Source organism: Myodes glareolus, chromosome 4 (assembly GCF_982192425.1).
Source record: "Myodes glareolus chromosome 4, mMyoGla1.1, whole genome shotgun sequence".
Taxonomy (NCBI): domain Eukaryota; kingdom Metazoa; phylum Chordata; class Mammalia; order Rodentia; family Cricetidae; genus Myodes; species Myodes glareolus.
This window is the reverse complement of record NC_142029.1, coordinates 5,914,784-5,924,413: the sequence shown is the minus strand read 5'-3', so window position 1 is coordinate 5,924,413 and position 9,630 is coordinate 5,914,784. Positions and strand designations below refer to the sequence as shown.

The window sequence follows — 9,630 nt, the reverse complement described above, 5'->3', positions numbered from 1 at the left end:
CAATCTGGCGGGACACAACCCTTCGTCCTGGTCATCCTATGCATAGAGCGCGCACATGCAGCATTCAAAGGGAAGGAGTTGTCTCCCAGAGTGTTCCGCGTCAGATGGTGCTCTGCCGCGGTGTCCGCCCAGATCTCTCCTTATTTTAGGCAGAACCCTCACCTCCACGCCTTTCAATCACTCGTGCGTTTACAAAACCGGGTGTCCGGGTGTGGCTGACTTTGCCAAGCGCGCGGCCTGGGCTGCTCGGCTTCCAGCCGCGGGTGCCCTCCGCCATCTGGTGGCCGTCGCGAGTAACGCTCTCCCCGTGGAACAGGACTTCTTCCTGCTGGCCCAGGTCTGGGTCTGCTTCTCTCTCTATGTCATTAAGCAGCACGAGTGTAAGGTGTCTTTGTTCATCTCCACCTTTCAGTAGCTGCTTGGTGTAGAAGGAGCACAGGACTTTGACTCTGAGACCGGCTTTCCTGGCTGCACTCTCCGTTTCCTCACCTACAGACCCAAGTGAGGAGAAAAAAGAAGAGATTATAAAACTGTTTTATAAAATGGTATTGTTAATTATTAGCCTTTTGGGATTTTTTTTAGTTAGTTTTTTTTTTGTTATGATTTTTTTGAGACAGGGCTTCTTGTGTAGTCCTGGCTCTCCTGGAACTCCTCTGTAGACCAGGCTGACCTTGAACTCAGTGATTGCCCCTGCCTCTGCTTCCTGAATGCTGGGATCAAAGGCCAGGATTCATGCCCGGCTTTAATGACTAGTTTTATTTATAGCAGAAGTCATTACTGCAGGTTAACTGTAATGGGTTTCACTGTGACATTTCCATACATACGTCATATTCTAGGCTTTGGTCATACCCATGCTCCCACCCACACTTCCGTCCTCTCTCCTGCTCACACACAGTTCTTTCCCAAAGAACCCCTGGCCTGTCTTCAAGTCATTTTGCTTTGTTTTTATTCCTAGCTTCTGCATGTGAGAAAAAAACGAAAGAACATGTACCGTTTGTCTTTCTGTTTCTGGTTTATTTTCTTTCTTACAGCGACCTCTAGGCCCACCACATTCCTGTAAAGGGCATGCATGCTTCCTTCTTCATGACTGAACAGTTCCTCACCGTGTGAACACACCTGTCCAGGGGCACCCAGGCTGACACCAGGACGCGACCACTGTGAAGAGAGCAGCAACAGATGGAGATAGATAGACGGGTGTCTCTATTTTGAAAGAACAGATTATTTTTAGTTTTGTGTTTATATGTGTTTGCCTACATATACATACATGTACTGTGCATGCCCGTTGGCAACAGAGGCCAGAAGATGGTGTCAGATCCCTGGGAGCTGGAGTGACAAGTTGGTTGTGAGCCACCTGATGTGGCTTCTGGGAACTGTCACTGAGTAGTTAGTTGCTCCAGCTCCCCAGCCAATGTAACTTTTTATGAATGTAAGAGCACACACCATCAGGGGCCTTCAGGGTCTCCCTGCTTCAGAACTACTGTGATGGACATTAGAGAAGAATCCCATCCCGGTGCTTGAAAGCCTTGCTACCTCTCCACCCCCCACTTTAATGCATGCCTGTCACCAGAGGAGTCTCCACCTGCCTATGTTTCAGAATTGCTGTAAGAAGCGTTTTCATAATAGAGTGTATTTACAATTTAGGAGCACAGCGTCGGGAGTGATTGACAGAAACTGCATGGTAATTGGAAACCTTATCGTCCCAATGTTTTCCTTGAAAGCAATCTTCTCCCAGACTATGAATCCTTTGGGTGGCTGTGTTTAATAATTGTTCCCGTAAGCTTTCTTACAATTGCATGTATTTGGATCTCATGCTTATACAACAGGTAGTGGGAAATGAGACCGTGAGCCTGGTCCTTCGGAGCTTTAGCAATCCCGATTACTCTTACAGACTTGTATCTAACTCTGAGCATTGGTTCCACACAAGCAATATGGAGAACGTGGCAATGATGGCTGGCTTTCGTTATCAACTTGATCCAACCCAGAATTACCTGGGCAAAGAGTCTCCGTGAAGGCAAGAGGTGAGCTCTCTAGGAGGAAGGATGCACCATTTGCAAATGCTTTGAGGAAGGAAGGTTTATGTCACATTCATAGCCTTCTGCATAACTGCCGTTAAGGAGTGCACTCAAGGAGCTGGAGAGATGGCTCAGTAGTTAAAAGCACTGGCTGCTCTTCCAGAAGACCCAAGTTGGATTCCCAGCACCCACGTGGCAGCTCACAGCCATCTGTAACTCCAGTGTCAGGGGATCTGACAGCCTCTTTTGGCTTCCCCAGGCTCTAAGCAAGTACATGGCATGCATAGTCAAAGCACATGGAAAAATAAAAACACAACTCAACACAGGCATGGTAGGTCACACCTTTAATCCCAGCGCTCAGGAGACAGAAGCAGGTGGATCTCTGTGACTTGGACCAGCCTGGTGTACAGATCAGTTCCTGGATAGCCAGAAACACGCAGCGAGACCCTCTCTGGGTCGGGGGAGGGGAAATAAGCTCACTGTCTGGTGAGGTGGCCCTGTGGGTAAAGGCACCTGCTGTGCAAGCCTGGAAACCTGAGTCCTTAGTCTGTGGCTATTTTACTTTCAGGGTATGAAATCTAGGATTCCAGCTTGTCGCCTTTCATGGTTTATGCTGGGGGGGGGGGCAATGTTATTCTGGCAGGTTTGGCTTTAAGTAGGTTGGCTTTCTCCTCTTGCAGCTTTGGTACTGGTTCTGTTTGTTTGTTTGTTTTGTTTTTGTTTTTGTTTTTCGAGACAGGGTTTCTCTGTAGCTTTGGAGCCTGTCCTGGAACTAGCTCTGTAGACCAGGCTGGCCTCGAACTCACAGAGATCCACCTGCTTCTGCCTCCCAAGTGCTGGAATTAAAGGCGTGCGCCACCGCTGCCTGGCAGTACTGTTTTCTTTTCTTTGGGGGGGGGCTAGGTGATTTTGGCATTTTAAACTATAATATCAATTTCTTCTTCATTTTTTTAAAAGGCAGCGTCTCACTATGTAGACAAGTGTGGCGGTTTGAATGAAAATGGTCCCCAATGCACTATTAGGAGGTGTGGCCTTGTTGAAGTCACTAGGGGTGGGCTTTGAGTTTCAAAAGTTCAAGCTAGGCCCAGTGCAGCTCTTCCTGCTCTGCAGGGATCCAGATGAAGAACTCTCAGCTGCCTCACCAGCACCTGGTCCCTTTCCTCCCTTTAGGCATGGTAATGCATATCCTGTGCCATTACTGCTGAAGAATGCATCTGCTTTTTCACGTCATCTTTACAGGAGGTTACAGTTAAAAGACTGCATGAGTCTCAGAAGAGACTTGGGGCTTTTAAATGGTGCCGAGGCTATGGTAGATTATGGGGGCTTTTGAAGTTGGGCTATGATATGGCTACAAACCATGGGGGCCAGGGAGTAGACTGCAGTAGTTTGAATGCAAATGACCCTCTTAGGCCCATAGGGAGTGGCGCTATTAGGTGTGTGTGTGACCCTGTTAGAAGCAGTGTGGCCTTGTTGGAGGAAGTGTGTCACTGGGGGTGGGCTTTGAGGTTTCAGATGCTCAAGCCAGATCCAGTGTCTCTCTTGCTACTGCTTGCTGATCCGGATGTGAAACTTAGCTACCTCTCCAGCACTATGTCTGCCTGCAAGCGGCCATGTCCCGCCGTGCTGACATGGACTGAACCTCTGGCACTGTAAAACAGCTCCAATAAAATGCTTTCCTTTATAAGAAATGTTTTTCTTTTTTTATATAAAAAATGTTTTTCTTTTTCTATAATAAATGTTTTTCTTTTTTAAAAAAAATTTTTAAATGTTTTTTGAAGATGTTTTTCTTTTTAAAAAAATGTTTTTCTTATAAAAGAGTGGCCTTGGTCATGGTGTCTCTTTTTTTTAAAATATTTATTTTATTTATTATGTGTACAGTATTCTGTCTGTGTGTATGCCTGAAGGCCAGAAGAGGGCACCAGACCTCATTACAGATGGTTGTGAGCCTCCATGTGGTTGCTGAGAATTGAACTCAGGACCTCTGGAAGAGCAGGCAATGCTCTTAACCTCTGAGCCATCTCTCCAGCCCTCATGGTGTCTCTTCACAGCAGTAGAAGCCAACTGGGCTAGCCTGGATATTGCTGAGATCTACTGCCTCTGAGTGCTGGAACTAAAGGTGTGTACCAACACACCCAGTCAAACAGGCAGTTACAACATATCAAAGAGAAGCTCTTCTCTGATGTGTTTGTCTGAAGTTCTAAGTGTTTCTCTGCGTCTTTCCCTCAATATGGGAAATGTGTATTGAATCTCACTGAACAGTTTCTGACTTTAGCTTTTGTTCTTCTGCCCTGTTCATTTGTTTTTAAAGATTTATTTATTTATTCTGTATACAGTGTTCTGTCTGCATGTATGCCTGCACTCCAGAAGATCTCTTTCAAAATAGATGTGAACCACCAAGTGGTTGCTGGGAATCAAACTCGGGACCTCTTAAAAAGCAGTCAATGCTCCTAACCTCTGTTGGACTCTAGTGTCCAAACCGAGAAGGAGTCGCCCCCAGAGACCACCTCATATACCACAGCTGATGCAAAAGCATGAGGATTTTATTAATTCTGTCATGACAGGGTCCCTCAGCATTCGGGAAGCCGAGAGACCCCGACTAGCTGGTACAGTCTACTTTTAAAGGAGAAGGCCCCATAGAAACAAGAGGGGTTGTTCCTTGACCATTATGATTGGCTTATTCAAAAAGGGCTAATACCAATAATTGACTGGAAAACTATTGTCAGATCAGATGAGGTAAGAGGTTATTTTGACCCCGTTTCCCAGGGGACTGAGTCAAAACATACGTGGGTGGGTAATGAGTATGTGCATGTGTAGCTGTTAGGTCGTTGGTTCCCAGGGGAGGAGGGGAAGCACTAAGGCACAGAGGCTGAGAGGCAAAAATGGCTTCAGAATTGTTTTAAAGTCTTACATTCCCTCTTATTTGATCAAATATCTCAATCTTGAGATATTAGTAAATTTGGGGACTAATTGGATCTGTACACAGAAATTAACAAATCAGTGTTGTAGGTCCTCATAGATCAATAGAGGGCATCAGGTCATGTCATCCTAGGACTTGGGAGAGTTAGATTTGTCCCCAATTGCAGGACATATGAGAGCTGATATGGTTGAAACTGCCAGATGAGGCTATTTCCTCATAATAGGGAGATCCTGCTGACAGGCATAGCCAGCAAGATTGTATAAAGCTGGGGTCAGGACTATTTAGCAAAGAAAAAGGCTCCCATTATCAGACTAAACAGTCGCTGGCCTGTATTAGAGGTTGCCAGCAATGAAGCAGGGGTTGCAGAAGGGTTCTTAGCACTAGGAGTGGGGCCCAGGGTCCTGGCAAAGGGGGCTACCTCAGCAGGGGCTAGCTGGCCCTGGTCAGGTAATACTGGGTTGGGCCCTAGTACCATGGCCATGGGAGGTGTTACAACAATTCGCAGGGTGAGCAGAATTCCTATGTCTTTCCTTCCTGGATCATACAACTGTAAACCCCAAGTATTGCCTGTTAACCATTTCGTACTTTTTGCTAACCCCCAACCAGGAGACATTGACATTGGTTTTACATCATCAGACAGCATAACAAAATATTTTAGGCTCCCTGTACTACAGAGTTTGCTTTTTTCCCCAGACAAATATATCATTTAGAATATTTGCATGTAGGACAAGAGTTTCCAGGGGTTTGCTCAGTATCCTCCCAAGAGCCTTTTGCCAAAACACATAGGTCAAAAGTTAGCTGGGGGAACCAGGTATTCAGGGGATGAACTCCAGTGGCTAGCCTTAAGGCTTGCCCAGTCTCAAAGTTAGTCAGGATCCAGGTTAAGTCCTAAGGTATAAACATCAGGGCAAAGATCAGCAAGCCTGGCAGAATCAGGCCTTCTTGAGAGGATTTTGGGTACGCTGAAGCTTTCATTTGGAAGGTTCTGGGTCGTCCTGTGGAGGTGCAGGCTTGATGTGAGACACGTGGATTCAGGCTGCAATACCGTCCACTTTTGAGGGCAGTAGATGTCTTAAGCATGGTGTAGGGTCCCTTCCAGCGAGGTTCAAGGTTCTGGAACTGGTGTTTCCAAACGTACTTAGAATCACCAACCTGGAATGGATGTGAGATTTCCGGGTGCCCAGGCTGGATTTGGGAGGTTCCGACAGAGAAGCAGGGAGAGTAGCTTAGTCCAGCGGGCAACAGCAGGACTAATTAGGGCCCCTTTAGGAGGGGTCTAATCTGTCTGGCAGCAGCAGGCTCTGGTCAGATAGTACTTGGTTTTAAATATCATCTCATGCCCCAAGTCCTTCCCAATACCCATGGAGACAGTCCCATTGCTGGCCCCTGGGAGACAAGTTGGGGAGATGTCACATGTCCCTGTGCTCCACATGGAGCATTGTAATTTTATATTTTCAGGCATCATAGTATAAAAATCTAGCTTTCCCAAGTGGCATCTGTGTTCTGGACTCCTGCACCCAAATATTTCCTCCAGGGGAAAATCTTCTGCCAGCCTCCAGGGGCAGCTGTGGGGGATATGCATCTTGGATATTCCAGGAGGCTAGCCCTGCTACTAATTGACAGACATCAGGGGTGAGGGCAGGGGTATCAAAACAAGGGCTTGAGGAGACATGGATTGCAGGTATGAGCAGGCAGCTGCTGTTCTGACTGTGGGGTGCTGTGCTTTTTTCATGTCCCTCTGGATATACCCCAGGCATCAATTCTGGAACGAATGCGAGATTTCTGGGTGTCAGGGTGGCCAGGGGTCTTTATGCCTGGGCTTGGAGATCTGGAGAGCCTTCAGCCGTGCCTGCAGAATGGATTTGTGAGCAGATGGGTCATGAGGGGTCTTAGGAAGCCAAAGGGGGAGGTCCCCCATACTGGATCTACATAGAGCAGGGCTAGGGGGAGGAGCTGTGCTCAGTCTCCAATGCCAGTTCTAAGGCTTAGGGTCTTTATTATTCTTTTTACCTGTCTGAACTCTGGGGTCTGTATGCATAATGTAATTTTCCCCAGTCTTACCCATGTCCTGACTTTTCTGGGCAACAAGGCAGTTTTATCATAAATTCTGATTACCTTGAGCAGGCCAAACCTCGGGAAGATTTCTTCTTTGATCTTCTTAGTCATGGTGAGAAAAAGTTTCTCTGCCAGCCGTAGTTCATATCAAAAGGCCGATGTACCTTTAAGAAGACTGTTAGTTCCGTGTCCCCCGCCCCTCCTCACAGGGTTGGCACCAGTTGCTGCCTCTCGGAAGCCCACCTCCATTGACCAGGAGGCTTTCACTTATTTGGGCCGTGCAGGACTCCTACTGCTCAGTCCGGCGACAGAGGGGTCATTGCCCGCAGTGACAGTGGCAGCGCTGGGTGTGGGCTCCTCGGCCTTCTCCTGGCCAGGAACTCTGGCTGCTATTCCCTGCTCCTCTTTGCTGTGCGGCTCTGGTTAGCTCGCAGGCTCTGCTCCTTGCGGTTCCGCCTCATCGGCCACTGAATTTGCGCTGCTGGCCTTGGATCTGTTCCAAACTCTGGTGAGGGGGGCATCCGCCAGCCTGCCTGAGCCTCTCCTGCCTGCAGCGCCCTCAGCTCCCACTCTGCCTGCCTGCTTCCTTGGGGCTGCTCCCACCTGGCTCATTGCTGTCTGCAGGGGCCTTGCCCGAGGTGGCAAAGTCTGAGAGCAGCCTGCTTTTCCTGCAGGGGAAACAGCAGGGGGAGTAAAAACAAAAAGGTTTTTGATTCCAGATCTACAGTTCATAAGGTGGTTCATTGATAACATAGAGTACTCAGTCCTTGTGTCCATAGTCAAATGTTTTAGACGTAGCGAAGGGGAATCCCTCCCCTTCTCCCCCCACCCCCCGTACACCCCAGAATCAGACACCTGGGTGAACAGCGTAAGCAAGGGGGGGAATTTCAGTACTGTCATGGTGGCCGCTGCACAGGCCTCTCAGGTGGGCAGAGCACCCACTGCTTCAGTAGCTGGCTGCATTCGGCACTGTTCTCCGACTGCTTCTACTCAGCAGCTGCTTTGGGAAGTGTCTCGAGCCCAAAGCCCTGTACATTCCTCCTCATTTTTTTTTCTTTCATTTGACCCAGGTGGTGGCAGCTTAAGTCCGTATTCGGCCATTCAGGGGCTGCTCTGTCTGAGGTGCACAGTCTCTGCAGCTGCCGCCTTCTGTTGCCTCCCTATCTGTCTAATTTTTTTTCCTTTATTAAGTCCTGGAGGGAGCTTCTCTGCAATCCCTTCATTCTCTGCAACTTGCTACAAATGTCTGATGCTGACTGGCCTATAAAAGGAATCATTACATTGGCTTGGCGATCTGCCTGTAGGAGTACTATCAGACCTTTGTACTATTGCTCTTACCTTAGCCAAATTAGCAAATTAGCAAGGTGCTTTGCAAACCCCCCTTTTTTAGACCCGCCAATCAGAATCTGGCATTAAAGACGAAGCTGCTCCCTACCAGCTGGAGTATTGAAGTCCCATTTGGGTCAAGTCAGAGGGCAGGCGTCCCGTCCTCTATCATTCCGTGATTGGGTTGGTCTGCTGTCAGCTCCTGGGACATTCTTTTAAACTTCAAAGAGAACTCACTGTTTTTCCTCTGTGGTTAGGAGCACCTGTAAGAGCTGCTGGCAATCATCCAAGTGGGCTGATGATAACCAGAACAGGTTCTATAAGCCCAGTCATGGTCTGAGGGTCCCAAGAAAAGGAAGGGTTATACTGAGCGAAAGGGAAATGCTTGGGAGGACACTCTTTCCCTAGTGGACGTCCCTCCCCTGTCCCAGCGTAGATGCTGAGTGCTGAAGTTTTCAGGGCTAGGACCCGACCAGCGGGGCTCCTCAGGAATGAAGCGTTTCCTCCGGGGGGGAGGAAGAGGGAGAAGTCTGCCATGCTTGGCTGGATAACAGGAAGAACTGGAGGTGCCTGGATTCTGGGTTTCTTTTGCTCCTGTACAGGAAAGAGAGAAGACAAAGGGCTCAGGGAGGGGCAGTCACTGCATTGCCTCCGCTGGCCTCCTCCAGCAGCGGGGCTGTTTTCGGAATCAGGGGAACTGATGATGGCCAGGGGGCTGGTACCAGGTTCTGAATTCCTGCAGGTGGATTTTAACAAAGACAAACTGACATACAAAAACAAAAATACAAAGAGACAGACACAAACTCATAACCAGAAGCTGGTGCTCTCACCACCATTCTGGTGCAGAACTGAAAATACATAAGAACAAAAAGACAGACAAAGACTCAAAAACAGAAGCCGCGCGGCAGCAGATCCAAAAATACAGATGGAGGATCATGTCTCCCCTGGAGACTAGGGCGACCTGGTCATCCTTCCCTCCAGTAAATGCCCATGAAACGTCTTTCAGGGCTAGGGCAAGGGATCTCAGGACACGTCTGCCTCCTCCCTTTACCCCGTTTCAATACAGACCCTGCGCAAGTACAATTCTCACATTACTTATTCATAATTACACAGAAACAGAAACACAATACATAAACAGACAGACATAAAGATGAGCTCGTTTCTTTATACCTCCAACTGGGTCCAGAGTGTGTCTCTTAGCGACTCAATTCCCGGTCAGGGAACCATATGTTGGACTCTAGTGTCCAAACCGAGAAGGAGTCACCCCCAGACACCACCTCATATACCACAGCCAATGCAAAAGCATGAGGATTTTATTAA

The 9,630-nt window shown here is 48.1% G+C and overlaps 1 long non-coding RNA gene across 1 annotated transcript; it reads right to left on the bottom strand.

Moving 5' to 3' along the window:
* Positions 1-4,534: 4,534 nt before the first annotated feature.
* Positions 4,535-7,763, bottom strand: LOC148122195 (uncharacterized). The gene is made up of 2 exons (XR_015737608.1): positions 7,045-7,763; positions 4,535-6,778 (listed from the first exon to the last, which is right to left on the bottom strand). It is a non-coding gene; the product is annotated as an uncharacterized LOC148122195 (long non-coding RNA).
* Between the last annotated feature and the right edge of the window lie 1,867 nt (positions 7,764-9,630).